Source organism: Meriones unguiculatus, chromosome 1, assembly GCF_030254825.1.
Source record: "Meriones unguiculatus strain TT.TT164.6M chromosome 1, Bangor_MerUng_6.1, whole genome shotgun sequence".
In the NCBI taxonomy this organism is placed as follows: Eukaryota; Metazoa; Chordata; class Mammalia; order Rodentia; family Muridae; genus Meriones; species Meriones unguiculatus.
The window spans coordinates 40,378,813-40,402,864 of record NC_083349.1 but is presented as its reverse complement, the minus strand read 5'-3'; the positions used below and the strand labels follow the sequence as shown (position 1 = coordinate 40,402,864).

The 24,052-nt window shown below is 44.8% G+C and overlaps 1 protein-coding gene across 10 annotated transcripts in view; it reads right to left on the bottom strand.

Annotated features, from left to right (window-relative positions):
• Positions 1 to 22,703, bottom strand: part of Apba1 (amyloid beta precursor protein binding family A member 1) — a 201,249-nt gene extending 178,546 nt beyond the window's left edge. For 7 of the 10 annotated variants that reach the window (XM_060387635.1, XM_060387633.1, XM_060387645.1 and 4 more), the window contains exon 1: positions 22,161 to 22,300. The gene's annotated coding sequence lies outside the window, so the exon portion shown is untranslated. Of the gene's footprint in view, positions 1 to 22,137; positions 22,374 to 22,569 lie in introns of those variants that run through there. The other 3 variants (XM_060387639.1, XM_060387647.1, XM_060387656.1) reach the window with 2 other exon arrangements.
• Positions 22,704 to 24,052: the final 1,349 nt, after the last annotated feature.

The following is a 24,052-nucleotide window of genomic DNA, read 5'->3' as shown; positions in this document are numbered from 1 at the left end:
CACTCTGTAGACCAGGTTGGCCTTGAACTCAGAGATCTGCCCGCCTCTGCCTGCCGAGCGCTAGGATTAGAGGCGTGCACCACTACCACCTGTACTGAAATATCGTCTTTTAATAAGCACACGGAAATTCTTTTCTAGAATTACAAAAATTAAGATAGAATATTTTTAAGTGAAAGGAGGCAAGATATAAACAGAATAGAGTTTGTGTTTCTGTTGCACAGGACAAAATTACACCAGGATGTGGTCATTATCTTGGGATTTCGGGAGAGCAGCATCAGCTCTCTCCATTTTGCTGATAAACTGTATGTGTTTATCATATACATGCATGTGTCTTTGTATGACAAGGCTATTTTTAGTGACATAGGATAACCATACATCACTATGGGGCACAGTGTGGTAGTTTGCTACAAATCTATTTTCTGGACACCTAGAAAGCTGCCTGTTTTCTTTTGCAAGCATGTGAATCACCACTCGATTCTGGAAAGCTTTGGGATCTTCACCTTGGCCTGTTTCTCCAATGATTTTAAGATCGGAAGGGTCTGGGCCTCTCTAGCCCCACCCTCCCTCCTCTGAAAATTGTGGGAGGAAGTGTTCTGAGCAGGCATCCCTTTCTCTCCCCTCTGACCATTCCGGGAAGCCACACTTTAGGCTCCCCTCTGCCTGTAGGTGATCGCCAGGCCTGTGGTAGCACTGCCCTGTGAGAGCTAGGATGACGATAATTCCAGACTGCCCTGGGTAGGCCAGCACCTAGGGCACAGCCTCCAGCTGGTAGTGCCATCTGCAGAGCTCCCTCGGTCTCCCCATTTTATTCCTCATCTGGTTCTAAACTGGGAGGTGTCTTGGGCCATATTCTGTTGTTGTAAAAAGACAGCTGAGTTAGGGTCATGGACGAAGGAGAGTGGCTTATTTAACGCATCCGTCTGGAAGCTGGGACATCTAAGAGCAATGGCACTGTCTGACTGCATCATGACACAGCAAGATATGCACGCATAGGCTCGGGTCCCTTTATCTCTCCTTGCAAAGTTGCCAGCCCCGTAACGTGGGCCCCTCCCTCGTGACTTATTTAACCCCAGTTTCCCCTCAAAGGCCCCATGCCACTGATAATAAAGACTGCTCCAGTGTAAGTGCCGGAGGGAACATTTAAACCATGGCAGGAAGAGAAGTGAGGATGGGGATATGGTGACTCCAGATACCCAGGAATCCAGCAATCTGTGATAGACACTATTTCCTTAGGCTCCCCCGTGCCTTCCTGAGTAAGTCCTGGGACATAGAAGACACAGGTGGGCTCATGTTCTTCTAGATCACCTCTAAAGGGGGAGGAAACATACAGCTCACTGCCCTGTGCCCATGCTGCCTCTCTTCACTGTCTCTAGAGCAGAAGTTCTCAACCTGTGGGTCGTGCTCCCTCAAGGGTTCAATGGCCCTTTCATGGTGGTTGCCAGATGTTACATTCATGACAGTAGCAAAATTACAGCTATGAAGCAGCGTCAAAAAAAATTTTATGGTTGGGGGTCACCACTACATGAGGAACGGTGTTAAAGGGTCACAGCATTAGGAAGGTTCAGCTACTCTAGAGGAAGTGTTCCATTAATTAATTAATTTTCAGACTCCTCCAGAAGGACTCAGTGTCTTAGCCACAGCAGCATAGAACCTTAGTCAACAAATAAAACCCAATGCTCAGGTCAGAGGTTTCATTAACAGCATTACATTTCTTTTTTATTATTTTTAAAAAATGTGTTTATTTTTTTTTTATTTTTAAATAATTTTATACATTCACTTGTATCCCAGCTGTAGCCCTCTCTCTCTTTCCCTCCCAACCCTCCCCTCCCTCCCTCATCTCCTCCCTGCCCCCTTCCGAGTCCACTGAGAGGGGGTGTCCTCCTCTCCTTCCGTCTGGCCCTAGCTTATCAAGTATCTTCATGATGGTTGCAATGTCCTTATCTGTGACCTAGCAAGGCTGCTCCTCCCTCAGGGGGGAAGGGAAGCTCATGAGTTCATGTCAGAAACAATTCCTGTCCCCCTTACTAGGGAACCCACTTGGATACTGAGCTACCATGGGCTATGTCTGAGCAGGGGTTGTAGGTTATATCCATGCATGGTCCTTGGTTGGATAAACAGTCCCATAGAAGACCCCTGACAGCATTACATTTCAATGGTTATTATAGGGTTTTTTTTCCTTCAGAAAGCAGACAGTGTTAAATCATAGACAGCTTATCCTTACTAAATATTTTTCTTCATGAAGTATATAAAAGAAGTCAGATCTATGATCCAAAATTTATAGTTCTTCCTCTGTTCTTTCATTATTTCTTGCCTCCCTCAGATAAAAAATATTTTTATAAATTATGACTCTTAAAAGCAATCCATAAAGACACATGTATCTTTCTAAAAGCTTATCAGCATTTTACAAAGTAGCCAGATATGGCAAATGCTTTAAAAACAATGGCATAGCCAGCCAAATTCCTGATATTATACATGATCTTTATTTGGCTGCTCTCAGGATGGACAATGGCCAAAGTTGCTCCCTTCTTTCTTGGGGTTTCCTGACTGTGTTTTCCTCAAGTTCATTCATAGTTTATAATTCAAGGTCACAAAATCAGTGATTTAAAACATGCCTGTCATTAAACAGAAAGACAAATCTCACCAAAGCAAAGCGGCTTTCAGAAAACACCAGAATCTCTGTTATAGAAATGTAAGGATGTGGGCACACAAAAATGGAAACCTCTCTTGGGCTGTCTACAAGTCTCCCCTAAAACCATCCCTTGTAGAATGGTTTTCCAAGTGCTGAATGGACGGCACAGTCTGAGGACTTCAAGGCGGTTCTCTAACAGAGAGTGCCATGCCTTTCAACAAGAGCCAACCCGACACCCTCTCTCCTGTAGCCAGCTAGAGCTCTCATCCATGATGATGGGTTTGTTCTGTTTGTCCTTTTTTTGTTTTGTTGTTTGTTTTCTTTCTGTTTCTCATTATGAAGCTCAGCCTGGCTTTAAACTTGAGATCCTCTTGCTCCAGCCTCTCCATTTGTGGCCACCAGACCCAGCTCTAAAGCTACTTTTTTTCTTTTTTTAAAACGTTATGTGTGTATATGTATATGTATATGTATATGTATATGTATATGTATATGTATATGTATATGTATATGTATATGTGTATGTATATGTGTATATGTGTCTATGGACACAAAGGCGAGAACCTTCTGAATCTATAGCTACAGAAGGTTGTGAACTGCCATGTGGGTGCTAGGAATCAAACCTAGGTCCTCTGGAACCAGTGTTCTTAACACTGAGCCTTCTCTCCAGTACCTCCATGCTATCTTTTGAGAGCATGTGATCTCCCAAAGCTCAAAACATCTGTGTGAGTTCATGAGTTTAATTTCTAAACCCATTATGCTTAATTAGCATGTCCTCTGGTGCACTACGCTCCTTTGAGTTTAGATCCTATTTCCAAAGGCCCAACCTACACTCTTTTCTTGGGGCCTCATACCCACCTGAATGTATTCTCTACTTGCTGCCTTCCTACCCAACTAAGCAACATTTTTTTTGCAGTTTACAATAATTCATCTTTTTTTTAATTCTTTATTAATTACACTTTACTCACTTTGTATCCCCTCTGTGGTTCCCTCCCTTCTCCCATCCCAATCCCTCCCTTCCTCCACCCTCTGCATGCATGCCTCTCCCCAAGTCCACTGATAGGGGAGGTCTTCTTTTCCTTCCTTCTGATCCTAGTCAATTAGGTCTCATCAGGAGTGGCTGCATTGTCTTCTTCTGTGGCCTGGTAATGCTGCTTCCCCCTCAGGAGGAGGTAATTAAAGAACAGGCCAATCAGTTCATGTCAGAGACAGTCCCTGTTCCTATTACAATGGAACCCACTTGGATACTGAACTGCCATGGGCTACATCTGTGCAGGGGTCTTAGGTTATCTCCATGCATAATCTGGAAAAGATCATCCTGAGTGAGCTATCCCAGAAGCAGAAAGATGCACACAGTATATACTCACTCATATAGACACATAATATAGGATAAACCTACTAAAATCTGTACACCTAAAGAAACTAATCAAGAGGGAGGGCTCTTGCTAAAATGCTCAATTCCTATCCAGAAAGGCAAAGAGGATGGACATCAGAAGAAGGAGAAAAGAGGGAACAAGTCAGGAGCCTGACACAGAGGGCCTCTGAAAGGCTCTGCCCTGCAGACTATCAATGCAGATGCTGAGACTTATGGGCAATCTTTGGGCAGAGTGCAGGGAATCTTATGAAAGAAGTGGGAAACAGTAAGATCTGGAGAGGACAGGAACTCCACAAGGAGAGCAACAGAACCAAAAAAAATCTGAGCACAGGGGTCTTTCCTGAGACTGATACTCCAACTTTTTTTTTTTTTAATTTGACCTGACATTCAGTGACTGGAACCTGGGAGTCCTCCCTGGTGCTCATTGCCCATTAGTCCTGTCTCTTGCACCCAGTGTGTTTCATTCCATAGCTCCTCCCACTCTGAGTTCTGCAGCCTCTTCTGAATGAGTAGAGCCCTTTTAACTCTGTAAACTTGTGTTTTCTCTTCCAGCCCCTCCTCAGTCTAGAATCAGAGAAAATCACAGACCTGATCAGGTCCTTATTTGAAATGCTAATGTGACTTCCTGTTGTTTGTAGAATAAAGGAGACCCTTAGGGTGGCTGGCTAGCTCCCTGGCCCATTCTGCAGCCAGCTGACCCTTCACTGTCCCCTGCAGACACTGGCTTCCTTCCCAAAGTCTCACACAGGCTCTGCCCTCTACCCAAGTCACTTCTCCAGACAGGTGGTACAGGATGGGTCCCCATGTCACATGTTGACACTCATGTCTCCCTGTGACACACAGCCGTGGGCAAATGGCCCTGCCACTTGAAGGTTGGTTTTTCAGGGTCTCTGAAGTTCTGCAGCAATAATGTTCCCCTCTAACAGAATCCCCCAGTGTGTCTTCCTAGAGTACATGGTGGGGACAGTGTTTTTCTGATGTGACACTTGAAGGCAGTAATGGCAGGATGGCATCATTCCAACACCTAACTAGTGGATGCTATTAAGGCAATAATGAAGACTTCAGCTACTTCAGTCTAAGTTGAGAGATGCCCCCAAATGAGAAAGAAATGTTTGCCCCATAACCTCCTCCCCACATATAATCAAAAGCTTTAATGAGACTGAGTTTAAAAGCAGTATAGTTCATCGATTAAATGGGCCAAACTCTAGACCTTGGCTGCCGTCATTCAAATCTTGACTATGGTGTACTGACTTTCCCACCTTGGGTAAATCGCCTAATCTCTCTGTGCTTCAATCCATTAAAATCCTCCGTCTTCCTCTGTTCAAAGAGGTTCGTGATTGCAGCATGTCCTGTAGAGCTGATGGGAGGATTGAATAGGCTGATGCATTTGTTATATGCTCTGCGCAGGGTCTCATGCTGCCCACCGTAAGCAGCACACAGACACCTACCATTTCAGCATGACTGGGCTGTGTTTCCCAAATGAGCCTTCTCGGCATTCAGAAGTAACAGCAGAAGCTGTTAAATGTTGGTCACAATAGAACTCAAGGCTTAAAGCTAAAATGTTAAAAGTGAAATACCCACCGGCTTGTTTTCTTTCACATGAAACTGTTTTAATGAAAATATTCCAAATGAATAACCTTGTTGATTCAGATAAAACAAACAAAGTGCCTGTTAGTGGATGGTTGTTGGCTTAACAGAGTGTGACAAAACATTCCTCCAATATGCATAATAGCCTGTTCATAGCCAGTGAATCCACAGGCACATGGCCTTTGTTTACCTGTGACACATGAAGAACAACATCACATTCAGTTAGCTGTGCTTTGCCACCAAATCAACCCAACTCAGCAAGTCACTGTACTAGAGCAGAGCAAGGGTACTCACAACCACCCGGGCATGAAGAATACACGTTAAAGACACGTTAAAGACAGGGCTGGAGCTCAGTGGCATGACACTTGTTTAACATTTCTACATGTGCATGCCCGAGTATGGGTGCATGCACGCATGCATGCGTGCACACACACACACACACACACACACACACACAAATACACTACATCAGCCCCCCAAAATAGTATAAAAACTTAAGTAAAACAAAAACAAAACAGTAGAGTGAAACATTTGCAGTAGATTCGTGACTATCTCCATGACAAAGGAATTCAATATATACTCAAGACACGTGCAATGATATATGGCAAGATTGTTCACAGTACCTAGCTCAAAATAGTCCAAGATGAAAGACAGCACAGCCGTCTATCAACAGGAGAATGGGTAAACAAACTGTTGGATGATTATACAACTGAATGTCATTTATTAATGAGAACAAGCAGACTACTAATGTATGCAGCAATATGGATAGAGCTCAAAGAAATGATGTCACATAAAAGAATACAGATCAAAAATGGTGTAACTGTATTATTGATGTATATGATTGTTGTAGATTTATCTTGAACCTTTTCAAAAGACCCAGGAGTTAAAAGTATGGTATTGGGAAGGGGTAGTATGTTTAAGAGGGGGTCCAGATGGGCGGTCTTTGGGTAATTGGAGGATATGTTCTCAAAAAGAGTTCTAAGACCTGGGTTCCTCCATGGTCTCTGTTTCAGTTTTCCTGGTTTTGAGGCAAGCATTTGCTCACGCACCTACTTCTTCCACAATAGCCCTTTGATACAGCCTCAAAGCAACACCGTCAGTTGAACATGGACTGAAAGCTCCAAAACCATGAGCCCACATAAGCTTTTTTTTTTTTTTTTTTTTTTTTTTTTAATAAGAAGATCATCTCCGGTATTTTGCTATAGTGATGAAAGGTTTACTAACACAGTGATTGTTTTTATCTGAAGTTTAGGAATCATCAGAGTGGTCAGTATGTCAGACTACTGCTTACCCCAAGGATGAGGAAACAGGCACAGACTAGTAAGGAGCATGAGAAACTCTTAAGGGCTGTAAAGACTGTTCTATTATATATCTTGATTTGGGGGGAGATTACATTGATCTATATATGCTCAGGATTCATCAATCTGTATATGTATGTGTTTTACTTCTGTTATAAAAATACTCCCAAGTAGTAACTTAAATTATGATTGATTGTACATAAACTTACTAAAATTAATTTCCCTTTGTTTGTTCCATATGTTACTGGAGAGTTGGCAGAGTGATATACCCACAAACACACAAAGCCAAGTATTACAGATTGAACTGTGTACCCCACAAGGTTCATTCCTTGAAGCCAGAACCCCTAACATGTTTATACTTGAAGGCTGCCTGGTAGAGGCAATTAAGGCAAGTGGAGGGATAAGGGTGGTATGGCCTGTGTGAAAGAGCTGCCAGGGATACATAGTCAGGAAAGACCATGTAAGGATTCTTCAGGAAGGTAACCATCTTCAAGCCAAGGAGGCAGCTTCCAGAGAATCCAGATCTACCAACTTCAGACTTGAACTTCTGGCCATCAGATTTCTTATGTTCTCCCAGTCTGAGGTATTTTGTTATAGCAGCCTCGGGAGACTAAAACATCAGGAAAAGAGACCTTCAAGACAAACTCCAGGAGGTCAACACAGGCCTCATAATGTTGGTTTCCTATTCTTGCTATCATAAAAAAAAAAAAAAAAAAAAAAAAAAAAAAAAAAAAAAGGCTAGTTAGACCAATCTGGGAAAGGACAGAATAGGGACTATGCTGGGAGCAGAGGCCTTTCTAATGCCGAGGGAACAGGGTGTGCATTTCCTCTGGCCATAATGTGGGTCCCACAGGAGCAGGCTGCCTGAGCTGGAAGAGCTGGTTTCAATCTTGACAAGTTTAACACTACAACACCCTGAGCAGACTTTCCAGTGCTGAATGCATCATAGGGTACCAGGAGCTGCTGCAGACATGTAACAGAGGACTGCTGCTTGGGGTGGAAACTGGCTGGTTTAACCACTTTGGAAAACTATCTACAAAGACTCTAAATACGTACTTATATTATGACCTACAATTCCACTCTTCAAGGTACATTCTACAAAACTCAGTATGTATGTGCACCAAAATAAATGTGCATGAATGTTTATAATGGAGCAACATCAGTGTCCTTTAAGAGAAGAATGGATAAACTCAGTATAGTCATACCTGGGCAGGATAGCACAGAGAAGAAACTACTGACACTCAGAACAGCTGGATATATAAAGTAGTATTAGACAGAGAGAGGCAAAGATGTTATGTACCAAATGAGTCCATTTATATGAAAACTGCTCTTGAGTGACAGAGGTCAGAATGGGGCCTCTCTTTAGGGTAGAGTAGCAGTGATTGAGAAGGGACCTGAGGTGCCCTCTGGGGTTCTGTTCTAGATAATGATCTGAGTGCTAATTATACAGGTTTTGCTATGCAAAAATCTAACAAACTAGACACTCAACATCTCTACTCTCTATTATGTTTAAACCATGCTATAACACTTAGTTAAGATTAGATGTGAGTCTTGAATTGCTGTTGTTATACTAGATTGTATTCCATGATTGATAGTCTGGATTTGACTTTTTGCCACTCAAGAACAGGGAAGCCCAAGGGACTTCCCTGAGACTTTATTCCAACAAAGAGAGGCCAACCCCAGGAAGTGGTGCAGAGGAGCTGTAGAGAGTTGGACACGCAGCTCTGTGCACCCCAGCCATCCAGTCCCCCGGTTACCGTGCCAACGTGACGACTTAGTATCCTGCTTATTTTTCAAGGCCACAGATTAACTGTGGTGTGACAACATGGAAGGCAGAGTTCCAGCTGACTCCAGAAGGTCATTGGCTTGTGTCAGATGTCTATATGAAAAATCGTGTGTAAAATAAAAGTAGCCTCGCTTAGACCAAAGATATCACTATAGCTATAACCCCAACGTTCACCTAATGATCACAACAGCGTATAACTATTTTGCTTGACCAATACGGTGCTCTCCTGGGTAAATGCTTAGATCGGCTAATTAGCAATCATTGGGCCCCTTTTCGTGAAATTACAAGAATATATATATATATATATATATATATATATATACACACATATATATTACACAAATATTTTTAAATTTTATTTTTAATTAAGTGTAGGTCTGTATCTGCGTAAGGGTTAAGTGGATAATCACAGGCACTCAGAGAGGTCAGAAGAGGGCGTCAGACCCCCTGGAGCTGAAATTGCAGGTAGTTCTGGACCGCCCTACATGGGTGCTGGCAAACTAACATGAACCCTCAGGAAGAGCAAGGAGAGTTCTTGACCCATGGGACCACCTCTCCAGTCCCAGGGACATAAAATTTTAAGCACACAAGCAACCTAGCTCTTTAATGACGTTGTAAAGCCCCCTTGTTGCCTTTGTTTGGGGAGGTACCTGGTTGAAGATGGCAAAGAGACAAATAAATTTATTTATCCTCCCCCCCCACCAAGAACCCATTTTAGTGAGTATAAGATGTACATCAGATATAAGACTACAAAGAGAGTACGAGAAAAGCTTCACCAACTGGATATTTCAACACGTCTCTTTGGAATGGTGAGACTGTGGAATCTAGTGCTGCAAGCCTATCGAAGAATGACATGAAGAACATTCTGGAAACAGAGGACCCATTGGAAAAGTTCAGTAGGGCTCTCTGGGCCTCTGCTCTGAGCAACACACTTGTCCCCTGAAGCCAGCAGCACGCCGAGTTCTTTCCCATGACAGACTGGGTCTCTTCAACAGCCTGTCAGTGTCTGACAGGCACACAGGAGGAACCAGACGCTTCCCTGTCTTAGAAGATAAACGCTGAAGTGAAGCGGCATGTCACTCTGAGATCCCACCCCAACCTCCATCCTTACCCCCAGGGTGAGCTTACCCTACAAGAAGGCCCTTTGAGCTCACAGCCTGGCCTGACTTTCTTTCCCTTCCCACTTTCCCTGACAGAGCTATCTCCTTCATAAAGCAGCCCAGAGGCGCACAAACCCCCTTCTCTCTGTCCGCTTCTACAGAATCCGATGGGCAACACCCAGACCTCAGGGGCTGCTATAGATCTGGCCGGCTTTAGTGTCACAGCCCTGAGAATGGGCAAGTAGTGGCAGCCAGACATTGGCTAAAAGCCTCCAGCATAGAAGAGAGCCGTCAAAGTAAAGAATGAGATCCAGATTAGCCCACTGTCATCTCACAAGTGGGAGGAGGAAAGAGTTTGGAGTGGGAAGGAAGGAGAGCGTCAATCTTAGGTAGGTCTCATGTGAGCCCAATGCACAGACAACACAGTAAATGAAGCTCCAATCACTCACCTTCGTAAGCGCGTTCTCCATTTCTACAAGGGGAGCGCCTTTCCACATGAGACACTGGCGACAGATGGAAACTTAGCTACCCCCCACCACCCAGGGATTTCTAAGCCTGCCCTCCCCCCACACCCCGCCCCTTCACATTCATTCACCAAGAGTAATTTCGCAAACAGTCCTTGCACAGCTGGTAAGCACTATGTTGTGTCTCATGTGGAGCAGCTTAGACATAATAGGAACAGAATCCCGAGCCCCTCATCCTCTGCTCGTCCCCAAGCAGGCTTTAGAGCTCTCACATCACTTGCATGGAACACACACTTTTAACACTTGCTTAACATTTCGTCTCTCAGGCGAGGCATCATCTGCCACAGCAATCATAATGCACAAATCAAAAGCACACGTTATAATTTATTTTACACGTACCATGCATTTTTCCAAGTCATAGCAAATTAATGTTTTGGCAGGCTGAGATAAAGGACCTACTTGGAAACTGACTTCATTGTTCTTTTCCTTAATAAATTTTAATCAGGAATTTATACTATTAATGATTTTGATCTCGATTAGCTAGTATAGTCCTTTTTTGCAACCTCCTAACACATGCATGCAACACACACACACACACACACACACACACACACACACGCACGCACACACAGAAAAAAAAATCTTATTATAGAGTCATATACAGATGGTATCTGAACAGGCTGTTTTCTCATGTCATATTGACACAAGCTAGAGTCATCATAGAGGAAGGAGCCTCAGTTGAGAAAATGCCCTCATGAGATCCAGCTGTAAGGCATTTTTTCAGTTAGTGATCAACGTAGGAGGGCACCGTGGTGGTGTCATCATCCCTGAGCTACTGGTCCTGGGTTCTGTAAGCAATCAGGCTGAGCAAGCCATGTGGAGAAAGCCAGTACCCCTCCATGGCTTCTGTATCAGCTCCTGTCTGCAGGATCTTTCCCTGTTTGAGCTCCTGTCCTGACTTCCTTCAACAGAAATATGGAAGTGTAAGCCAAATAAGCTCTTTTCTCCCCAAGCTTTTTTGATTATAGTGTTTCTATGTTGCAGCAGTAGAAACCCTCACTCAAACAGTCTCTAAGTTATAATAGTTAGATTTATGATTTCTCTCTTCATGATGATACAAAGTTTATATCCATTTTGGTAGAAAGGGCATTTCTCAGGTTGTGAATATGGATCTTTTCTAGGGCTGACACGTGGATGTCATAGTCTCAGAATGCTGGGAAGTGACAGGGAGCTGAAGCTCCCAGCCAGACAAGATTACAAGGGCAAGCAGCTGGTGCTCTACAATGAAGTATGTTACTAGGCCAGGGTGTTCGGTAGGTTAGGGGGATTGAATGCATTTCCTACTTTGTTTTGATTTCTAGTTGGTTTATCAGGACATAACCTCATCGTAAGTGGGGAGTACCCATTTTTACCTGTTTTTACAGGATACAACTATGACAATATCATCCTGTGTTTGCACACCCCATTTGAGAAGATGAGTTGAAAGTTACATATTTCCTAATAATCCAGCTTCCAAGTTTGAAGTTGAGATTATTCTTTTTGTTTTGTTGGCTTTTGTTTCTTTGATTCAGGGTTTCTCTCTGTAGAAACCCTATCCTGTACTTACTTTGTATACCAGGCTGGCCTCAAACTCACAGAAATCTGCCTGCCTCTGCCTCCCCAAGTCCTGGGCTTACAGGTGAGCACCACTGTTTCTGATTAAACTGAAATTATTCTTAAGTGAGACAGGAGCTATGACCAAGCCTTTGCTCTCCAGAAAGAATATTCGCGTAGTTTCTCAGTGCACAGAAAAGGTAACTACATTTCATTAGGTTCTCTTTCTGTGTGGCTAGTGTGGAAGTTTGGTCCTGTGTCCAACTTTGAGGAAATGACAGCAGAGCTAGTGACCAGCAAAACCCAGGAGTGGCAGCCTGGAGGGACAGAAAGCCCAGGGATGGAAACATTGGCCTGGGCAGTTAACTTCCCAGCAAGCCCCTTTCCTGCTGAAATGCTGGCTTTGTTTTGTCTGTTTGTTTTCTCTTCTTTCTTCCCGGACATTCTTTTCCTTTTATGGTAGATAGCAGAAGGGGTAAAACCTCCAGGCAAGAATCTCAGCGCCCCTAAATTTAATCACAGAACCATGAACTCAGCTACTCCCAAAGGATTGATAGAATCAAGGCAGGATTTCTTTTATAGACAGAAAAACAGGGTTCACAGACCAGCAAGGTTCTCCTGACGTTTATCGTGTGCAGAGTACTGCACAGGAAGTATGTGTGCACAGGTGTACTGTGCATTTAGAAGGGATGGGGTCTTACCTGTGGGTGCTAAAGTGAAGCAAAGCTCTATGCAAACCCAGGCCACGAGTCAGCAAACTGAGGTCCATGAGATGGACCTACCCAATTGCCTGGCACTAAACTGCTTAAGAACTGAAACAGGTCTATATTTTTAGATAGCTGAAAAAAAAATGAAGGACAGTTAAAAATTTCTGACATGTGAAGAACTTATGAAATTTTAGCATCCTTGAATGCCCCTGTCAGAGCACAGCTATGGCTCTGGATTTCACAGTGTCAAGGGCTGCTTCCATGCTACAGCAGAAGAACTGAAAAACTGTGACAAAGACTACATGGTACAGGATAGAAAAGTCCTGCTGACCGCTGGAGTACAGGAAGGCAGTGGTAGGGACTAGGAGTCATTTTTGCTTAGTGCCATTATGAAGGATGAGGTGTGTCTACCTTTCTTCAGCCTTCTAGGTCTCAGTTAGCTTTCCCAATGGCAGTGTGGGAAGCAGTGGGAAGGCTGTGTTTCATGGCCTTTGGCTGCTGGGAAAGCTGAGGCACAGCCCTGCTCATTGCTGGTGGCACCATATTCTGACTCATCTTGAATTTTTCCCAGTTCATGGTATCCAAACTAGAGAGGTGTCCATGCAGCACGCAACTCTCTCTTCTGTGTGTGTGTGTCTTTCTCTCTCTCTCTCTCTCTCTCTCTCTCTCTATATATATATATATATATATATATATATATATAATTTCACACACACCCTCACACACACATACTCTCTCTCTCATACTCATCCTCACATGCTCTCATACACATGCTTTCATTCACACACCCTCACTCCTGCACATATATTCTCACATACACATTCTCACTCATAGAGACACACTCTCACATACACTTTCACTCATACATACTCACACATACTCATATACTTTCATATTCTCTCTCTCACACACACACACATTTACTTACTCATTCACTCACTGACACACACAAATGAGGGCATCGTAAGTCCAGCTTGAGCAGATAAGGTGAGAAGCTGTTGAGAGGGCAGAAAGACAGAAGAGACTTGGACACCAGGAGCAACCTTGCCTCATTCCCATCCACGGACCTCAGGATATTTCCCTTTGCCTTGTCCTTCGGTTTTGAGACAACCACTGTGGGTCTCAAAGTTCCATCTCAGCTATATTATTCTGCTGATGCAGTTTTGAAGTTGTAAAATCATTAGGAGGCAAAACCTTAGTTAGGCATGTGGGTGCTGTATATAATGCCGCCGAACCCCACACTCCTTTGTGTTGATCTGCTTGTAGTCATTGCACTGAGAACACACTGAGATTGCAGAGAACGGTTTGATATGTATGTGCATTACACAACTAGACAGCCATAAATTATGCAGTGGTGCCTGGATGTAGGCTTGGGCTGGGAATGCAGCTCGCCCAGCACGTATGAAGCCCTAGGTTCAATCCTCGGCAACACACAAGAGATTCAGTTAGGCTTTTGTTCAGCCCATCACTATGGAAACCTTCATCTATGGACTAAGTTCTATCTCCTTCGGAACAAAACTTCACCAAGTGTCAGCTCAGGCAAAAAGATCCTTGTGTTTCCAAATCATTTGAAAGAAAAGTGGATACAAACACCATTTTCACAACGAGGAAAAATACAGTGAACTAAAATTAGAATCCAGTGTCTGAATTGAACATCCAGACACTAGCAGGGCCACAAGCCGGGGAAAGGGCCTCAGAAGGAGGGGACAGAAAAGAGCCATGAGGAGAGAGGAGCCCACGTGTAAGGAGCCACACTTACCAGGGCTACCCTGAAAGCTACCAGATTTCGCGAGGAACCAATCCTCCGCATCCCATTTTGCACGCTTTTCAATACTTCACATAATTTCTCCTTTTGTAAATAAAATATTCAAAGTTTCCCTTTCTGAGTGTTGTGACATCTACACCCACACCACCAAATACCCAAATATGTTAATGATTTGAAACAAACAGAAAAAAAAAAACCCTTCAGACAGGAAATTATTTCATATTATAAGAAAATAAGCGCTCTTCCGACAGGCTTAATATAACGGGGCACTGTGTCTCACACTGTGTCAAGACCCATTAGCACTGAGATCAGCTTAGCGTGTTGGCAAACATGAAAAAAAATAGGCGCAGAAAAGGCCAGAAAACAGAGCGCACCACATGTAACAGAAGACAGATATTGTTCTACAAACTTGTTTCAGTGGTGCATATGTGTAAGTATACTCACACACAATCATCTACAGTGCCATTGTATTCTTGCTAAGAATGATGGTCAGAACATGAAAAAAAAATCAGTTATGACCAAAAGTGAACCACAGCAGTAAAATCTAGTATAATAATCCCAACTCATTGAATAGAACAGTTAGGATGTAATTATTCCTTTTAGATGAAATTTCTTTTAAGTGACAAACTTTCCCACTGCATTAAAATATGCTAAAACTTGGATTGGTCTGGCATGCCTGCAATCCTAGCTACTAAGGGAGACTGAGACAGGAAGATGGTTAGTTCAAAGGCAGCTAGGGCAACATCAAAAGATACTGTCACAAAATAGTGCAACTACTTGTGGAGAAAGGAGGATACTTAGGTATCCCTTGTCAAGTATACTTTTTTTAAAATGATATGTAACTATCAATAAATACAAAATTGATCAAGAGATACAGAGTCATCAAAAGTCAGGCACATAGATCCTTATATAATTTGGACGATGAACAATCACTCCTTTACAAAGCAAACCGTGTTATTTTTTCACACTAATGAGTATGCCAAGGAACGAAGAGGAAGCTTCTGGAGAAACCTGGCAGGCAGAGTTGGCTTTGCACAGTCATACCTTGACAACTTCTCATGGTCACTTCACAGACGCCAAAATAAAATGAAACGGCTATTCAAAAAAAAATTTTTTTTTTTCAAAAAAGCTCCAATATACACTTCAGGACAGAAAAAAAAAATCTGTTTTATGTTTGAGTGCCTACAAAGTTTCCCCATTTTGTACAGCGTTCTCTTAGTTACTTTAATCTGATTGTCAGAAACCCAAAAGCCTATTACCTGTGAGTCAACTGGCACTGAAAAAATCAAGCAAGTCATTAATGCTGGAGTGACAGCAACGGACTTTAAAGAGAGAGAGCGCGTCTACAATGGGTAAGCTGTAAGACTGCAGGCTGCATGAAAAGCAACAGTGTTTCAGGGGCTGCCTGACAGCTATTGCGGGGAAACAGACCCAACAATACAAGACAGAGGCTGCTTATGCAGGCCACGTGATTGGAATACCATAAACGACTGTATCCATGAGGAAAGCAGACCAAGAGCTAATGGGAATTTAAGTAGGAATTTCCCCGGAGGAGCCCTGTGATGCCCTCTATTGGATGTTCTGACACGGCTATGGAAAAGCATGGGTTGGGATGTCATGATACTCCTGTAGGAAGAAAAAAAGAGACTTTCCTGTGCTCTGGAACTGAGCAATGAGTTCACAGTGGCAGCATCTTATAGAAACTCAAGCGGTACCATCCCAACAAGGAAGGAAATAGACAACACAAAGTGGTCTCGTGATGACATGCTCAGCTGTTGTCCCAGCGTGTTTTGGGCTACTCTGATAAAATGCTGACCTAACCAGCTTCTGAGGGGAAAGGGTTTATTTGGCTTACACATCCACGTCACAGTCTATCTCAGAAGTAGGGCAGGGAAGGACCCTGGAGGCAGGGACTGAAGCAGGGGCCGTGGAAGAACACTGCTGACTAGCTTGCTCTCCATGACTTGTTCAGCTTACTCTCTATAGCCCTGGCCCCTGCACAAGTGTGACACTGGCTACAGAAGGCTGTGGCCTCTCTTCCCAATCATCAGTGGGGAAAATGCCACACAGACATGCCCACAGGCCCATCAGATGGTTCCCCTTTCCCGGGTAACTCTAGTTTGCGTCAAGTTGACAAAACTAATGAGCACAGAAGTTTAAGGCTTACGAGAATAAGTGACTTCATAATGTAGGAGAGTAGATGGACTATTTCAATATTATTAATTTTACATATACAACTTTAAATATGTTCAGGTAAATATATATATATATATATATTCAAGTGGCCATGAAACCTTCAAAACCTTTTGTGGAAAACTTGGGGCCACCTTATAATCAAGAGTACTTTACACATGAGAAGCGAGGGTGACGTGCATCTCCAGTTCTGAGCACTATCAGTGGCTGTGAGTGAATGGAATATGGGCAGCTGTTGCAGCAATTTAAATTCCTATAGTAAAAATAATTGCTGTCAAACCAATTATTAATCTGTCAAAATAATTCTTATGGTGTCTCTTTGTCCTATGGAACAGAGGCTCTGGGCAGCTTCTGAGCTTATCTACAACTTTGATTGACTGTGCCCAACACACTGCTTTGCATCACAGCTAGTTCATTCTGTTTTTCTGCCGGGGGCTTTCTTCAGTGCTTCTGAACAGTGCTCAGGCTTACACCAGCAGCCTGAAAGTGCTGGGGGCTTATCTCTGCAGGGTGGGGAGATTCCTCAGGTTTCCCATCCTCCAGTGTGGGATTCTAAGTTGTGGTGTACACATCCGTTGCTCAAAGCAGTGACCTGCTCATTAACTCATCTCTGATTGGCTTGCTTCCTCTCTTTGTCTTGAGTTCTTCACTCTCAAATTTTATTTCTTGGGCGTGTCTTCCAAAGAAACTATCTGGACTCAAGTCTTTGCTCCAGCATCTAAATGCATAAATGAGCTCAGTATCATACGCTGATTTGCTGTCCTGCTTTGGAAAGCAGCTAGCTGACTGCAGAAAGCAAACCAAAAGAGGGTTATACACTCACCCCTTATACCTGGCTTCAGGCTTATACCTGAAAATCATTGGAAGTGTCTTATTTAATGACTGAGTATCTCCTACTAATGCACAGCGTTGTTCATTGTGTTATGGGTTCTAGCCACTAGAACAAAACAGAGTTCTAGCCTGGACGACCTTGCCCTTGCAAATAAGAGTTGAAGTGTGGGGTTCGGGGGAAGAGAAGACTACCACATTTAAAGAGGATTCAGTGTTCCAAGCTGGCGGACCACTTCCAGCAGGCTAGCATCTTAGAGCTACACACAGTCACTCCTCAGGTTTTCCAGCTTTATCATGTTTGGCTGAGAGCACGCACCTTTTCAGAAACCCAGCATTGCCTCTTGGGTCAGTACAATTTGGTAACAAGGTAACCGTGTGGGCGGCAGATTTCATACTGAAAGGCAAAGCAGATACCTCTCTAAGTGGCTGCTCCCTCAATCAGGTGGGGCGCCTTATGTCCAGGTAAACCACCGAACCCAAAGGTGCTTCCCCGCAGGCCCTTGAGCTCGGAAAGCATATTCTGCCTATAGCCCTTCTCGCCAACGTTTTTATGGCTTGCTCCTCTCATTTTAAAGCTTGTACAGTCTTCTCTGACGGTCCTATTATGGCATCATCTCCCCTGTTGTCCCACTGTATTGCCTCCCCTGTTTTAGTCTCTTCCCCACCTTTCCTTCTTCTCATGTGTTTGTGTGTGTGGTATCTATATACATGTATGCATGTTTGCATGTGCATGCATGAGCAGGCCCTAGATTGATGCTGAAATTATTTTGAGGCGAGATCTCTTAACCAAACAACGAGGTCGGCGACGAGGCTCACCTCTCCAGATAATCTGGGGATTCCCTGTCTGCCTTCTGCAGCTCAAATGACAGGTAGGCCGCCTGGCATTTGTGTAGGCTCTGGAAATCCAGACTCCAGTCCTCCTGCTTGCACACTTTCACAACTGAGCCTTCTACCTAGTTCCTTCCCACCATTTTATTCTTATCCATACATGTCATTTCATGTCACTTATTTCTCTCCTTGTAGTCTCCCCCCCACTAAAAGCTCTGTGATGTTAGGGACTCTTCCAGTGCCCCCCCACCCCATTTCTATCCCCGAAGCTAGCCTGGCCCAGAGAGGGTGTTTGATCAATATTTGTTAAAAGTACACACAGATTTCATCCTTAGAACCTCAAATTATCATTAGCTACAGATAAAATTTCATAATTTTATCTGGAATCGTCATACTCAAGGGTCTCAAGCATGCATAGGTATTTTGTGGGAAAACAATGTCCTTGTTTTTCAAGATTAATGTCTGTAGCAGGTATGAATACATAGAGAAGTTTATATTACCATAACCTTGGACAGGTCATAGAATATAATTCACTGAGTATCTACTGTCATGCATAAATTCTGAAATTTCAGATCTCAGAGACTATATTTAACTTACCAAAACAAATTAATTTATTTATGAGTTCATGTGACAAAAGCATGTCAAATACTTTTTTTATGGGTGTGGTATTGGGTAAGGTGCTATATTTGAGTTTTGAAAAGTCAACTTTACACTTCACTGTAAAAGCCACATCTTGCTGTAATATATAAGAAAAGTTTATCTTAAAAAAAAAAAAGCCTTGTTTTCTCCATTGTTTTATTACAGGCCTTATTTATTGAACTCAAAGGTCCCCAAGAGAAAGCTCTCATAGGAAAACCGTCAAATGGAGTTTCAGACAATTCAGGCAATTTTAAAAGTGAGCATTCTTTCCATGGAGAATAAGGGACAGAAATCCCACTGAATTTAACAGTATTGAATGTTCACTACTGCAAAAATAAAGTAGTTGTCAAAGCACAACTTGTATAGGGCTTGCTGCTTCCTCTATAAATTCAAACACAGAGGCCCTCCTTGCTGGGTGATGGCCATTCACTCACGCCAGTTTTCCACATTGCCACAAGCCTCTGTTATTCTACTCCTAGCCTCAACTTGCCTTCATCTTTCTGAGATTATAACCATATTCCTTTCCTTCCATCTCAGAATTCCCCATCTCTGGAGCCATGCCTCCACCCGTAAGGCCCACCATCTTGAAGGTTTTATCATCTTAACTTCCCACTTATATCTCCCTTCCTCTTAATGGATTCATATCCTGGGCCTCTGAAGTACGCTCCCCTCCCGCTGCTGTGCCTTTCCTTTGACGTATCGCCCTCTCCTTCACCACCCAACTTATTAAAGAACAAGTCTGTGTGTACTGCTTGTAGTTCTCTCCATTTCTTCCTTCTCGTACCATAAAAGCCCAGTTTCCCAGTGGCACCATGGTTTATTTCTTTTGGCCTTGCAGGTCAATTTTCAAACGTCTTTTACTTCCAAGTCTTCTGAAAGAACAAACTTTTAAAAATAGAAGAAGAAAGCATTAAGACTACTTTAAGTGAAGAAAAGGCATTCGCGCAAAACAAATGGCTTGCTGCGGGCTGTGGGGAATGGTACAGCCATTTACCAAACTGAATTACAGATTTGAGCTGTACCTTTAACCTCACCAGGCCAAACGTTAGAAAAGCAGGGCATCGCATTTGAAAGATTATCTCATTTACATGAGAAAGAAAATAAAAAAAATTCTAAAGTCATTGATTGTGCTGCTGTGCAGTTCTTTCTCTAATCAGGTTATCTATGTTAGCAATTTCTAATACTCTTGAGCTCTCTTATAAGAAATTTATAAATATGGTTTTACCTGCAAATACAGAGAGAATAACTTTTTTAAAGTAAAGAAACCAAAACCTCTTAAGTGATTTATATCCATCAGAAAGATACATGGCTGAAGCAGTAAGAGTGAAGAACTAAGATTCAAAATTCATTTTTATAAATCCTCCTTTAAATCTTGGGTGAGATCCAACAACCTCACATTAAAATTTTAGAAGCTTGACTTGAAGGACATGGGGAAATTTATTTTACATTGACAGCTTCCAGAAGACCTGGTCCATATATCATCATTAATTTTTAACAATGATAAATGAGAAGGAAAAATCACATGTGGACAGGCTTAGTATCAATGGGATAATGTAATCTTTGCCCAAGGAACAAAATTAAAAAAAAAATTAAAGAAAAAGAAAGAAATCTTTGGTATCAATATATTGTATGTTTGTTTGTAAAGCCTTGATTATTACAATCTTTTCAAAGAGGCTAAGGGCAGCCCTTTTTGGTTCTCACAGCAATTCAGTAGAATTTAAGGTAATATGACTGAAATATGTCCCAAGCAGTTTAATCCACTCATATAATTTCAATAAAGTACTGAGCTATTAGCATAAAGGTACATTCACTCTTCCGGATACCGCAGGAGAAATACAGACTCCAGGGGACCAAGCTGCAGTGGGCACACATGTAAATATGCCATCTTACTTCCTCTCCACCCAGCCCTATCTTTATTACGCAGAGAAATTTAAGCATCTGTGGACTCTGAGTGCTTTTCTGTGTCCTGGTTCCTAGACATCACTAGAGAGCCGGACATTTGCCAAATTTCCTACGAGTGAGCTGGACTGGGAAGGAAAGCGGGTCTTTACTGACCGGAGATCTTATCACCACAGGTCTCCGGAGATTTCAGTCCCTAAATGGACCTTCTAACCATTGTGAGAGCCAGGAGAGTGGATGTTACCAGCAGAAACAGAGTATCTCATTTCCCATAGAAAACACCCAAGAGGACGTAAAACATTTCTCGGTATGCTCTTTTCCTCGTTTTTACCCCTCTCCCAATCTCTCTCTCTTTTATTTTTGAAGCCCTCCACCCTCTTTACACACCTCCAGAGTTTATTCTAAAAGAAGCAACACAAAGACTACCCGTCCTTCAGCCAGAAGGTTTTCAGTACTTCAGTGTGGAAGGGAGTCTGGAGATAAAAGTTGTGGGAAGAGGAGAGGAAGGTGGACCATTAAACACCGTTCTCTTTAGGTGAGACAGGACATAAACAATAGAAATTGCAGAGTCAGGCAGTCCAGGAGAAGCTGGCAACTGCCGGCAAAGCTCACTTCAGAACCAGGGCCACCAGCAACCTCCAAAGGGGCAACCAATTATCCTCTTTTCCTACCATGTGCCTCAAAGCAAAAAGCTCACTTCCACGTCCCGGGGTTATGAGGTCAGGGAAAGGGGAACCCAGAACCCCTACCCCCAGCCGCTCAAGAACAGAAGCAGAACAGAAACTGTTTTCAGACTTGCAGGGTCAAAACAACCAATACTGTCCCACAGTGTTAGCTGGCGGCATCGAGTCAGCAAAAGCAGACCGCTGGCTGTGGGGCGCAGTTTTTAGAGAGCGTGGATCCAATTGCTCACTACACACTTCCACACGGGGTTTTACAACCCCGGCCTTGCCCTGTGCCTCCCTCCACACTTCACACACCAAGTGCATCCTGCCCACCTCAGGGTTTCCGTCAGTCAGCAAGAGAGGAGGGATCCTAGCGGGGATTCCTGGAAATGTCATCCCTCCTGCACCTCGGATCTGCCACCTCCATCCCCTCTGCTATCACACACACACACATACACACACACACACACACACACACACTCACTCACACACACACACACACACACACACACACACACACACACACACACACGCTCCTGCCATGACTGTCATCCGGCCAGCTCTTCCCAAAGCCGGGTATCTCAGCGCGCACCGGACGCCTGGCATCTCTCTGGTACACACCCTTCCCCCGCCTCGCTGGCTCCAAGCATTGCCCCCCTGGATGTCGCCTGCTGTCCCTGTTCATCCGCACTATTGTTCCACGCAGCACCCTTAGCTCCCGGGATCGCCCCCTCCACGAGGACCCGAGCTCCGTCCGGGGCGTCGGGCGCCCGGCACTCACCCAGCCCGCCCCGGCGGTGGTACCTTGCCTGACAGCTGGGTCCGCGGGCCCGCGGGAGCAGGCGGCGCTAGTGACAACGACCGTGCCAAGCCTGGGAATAAAGCTGCTCTCCAGCCGCTCCCGCCTGCAGCGCCACCATCTTCCCCCGCTGCCACCGGGACCGCAGCCGCCCGCGCCCCGGCTCCGGCTCTGTGGCTCGGCAGCCGCTCGGGCCCCTCCGGCCGCGGCCCCACCCCCTGCTCGCCGCCCGCTCGTCCTCGTGACGCGCGCCGGGGACGGGAGGCTGCGACTGGCGGCGCGGGCAGCGCGCGCACGCCGCGGGCAGCTGCGCCCCTGCCTCCCACGCCCACCCGCGGGCGCGCGCGGCGCGGGCCCGACGCGGCGGCGCAGGAGTCCCGCTCGGGCGCGCGTAAGCGTGCGAGGTGTCCGCACCCGTCGCCGTGGCCGTGCGCGAGTCCCCTCCCTCTCCTGGCCGGGAGCCTGGGGTGGACGACGTGGCTGACTCCCGCGGGGACCCACGGGCACCTCCAGCGTCCTTGGCCCCAGATCCCTGATGCACATCCCGGGCCCGGCCTTTGCGTCTGGGGTCTGGTCACGCTTAGGCCACAGAAGCGAGCAGCCGCGTGGACGGCGGTGCGTGTCCTTTGGCTAGGGACTCGGGGCTTTCCCGCTCCCGGGGGCCTGAAACCCCGCGGCGCCGCGGAAAAGGCTTAGGGCTCGCAACGCGGCGCTGCACGCGTGTGGCCGCTAGGGGGCGCCCGCGCGGGCACAGACGGAAGAAGCCGGGCGCTTGGCTGCCCACCAGGGGCGCTGCCCAGTCCCGCCCCACCCAAAAGGCGTCTGGAAGGCGGGGTCGGGAAATGGTCCATTCGGCTTCGCCGTGCTGGTTGCTAGGAGCTTACAAGAGTCTTCCAGCCCGGCGCAGGCGATCCGCCCGCTCTGTGACTCGGATCTCGGGAGGATGGGGACCCTTTGCAGCAGACGCCAGGTGGCAGGTGCTGAGCCTGAATGAAAAGCTGGACTGGCCCCCTCCCCCCGGAGGGGCCCTGGGTTCAGGCGTCAGCCCCACCGGTAATAGGCAACGTGATAGCTTCATCCTCTCCCCTCTTCGGGACAGAGTTCTCAGTTTAAAAAAAATTAAGTGTCATATGCCTCGGAAACCTTGCAATTTTCAAGTCCCTCATCGTACACATATTCTCATCTGAGGAAATGAAGATGAGCCTTGCTTCTCCGACCTCGGGAGAGACGAATCTATCACTGCACGGCGTTTCCATATTAAGCACGCACCTCCAGAAATACCCTCAGGGCGTAGCCTGAAGCATTCCACAGTTCTTGTTTAGCCTCAAAATTCACATGAATTTTTGCATTCTTCTTCATAATGAATTTATTTGCTCTGACGAAGAAAACTATAGTGTTTCTTGCCTCCTAAATATATTTTAATAAAACTTAAACATATACCAGAAGTGTATTTCATTGTTGCTTGTCCTGTGACATTCATTTACCTATTCATTTTGTCAGTAAAGATACTCTTCACGGGTGAAAGCCAGATAGGGTCCTTGTCACACACACACACACACACACACACACACACACACACCCGACCCCGAACTCAGCATCCTGGGAAAAATGTTACACAACCAAGAGTGTCTGTGTGATGCTGCCTGGGCTGCCTGAGGAAAAGGCCTTTCCAGGAGACCAGTTAGAAGGAAGGAAAGGTTTGAGGGCCCCTTTGGCAGCACTGAAGCACGGGCCTGCTAAAGCAGGCAACAGCCACAGCTTTTACCTCTTTAGACTAATAATAATAATATAAAAATAAAAAAGGGAAAGATAGGAAAAGGCGCTGGAGGGTATTTAGAGTTAGGACTGATCCAGTAAGACTTGGCATGATCACATTTCTGTACTTGAAAGGTGCCTG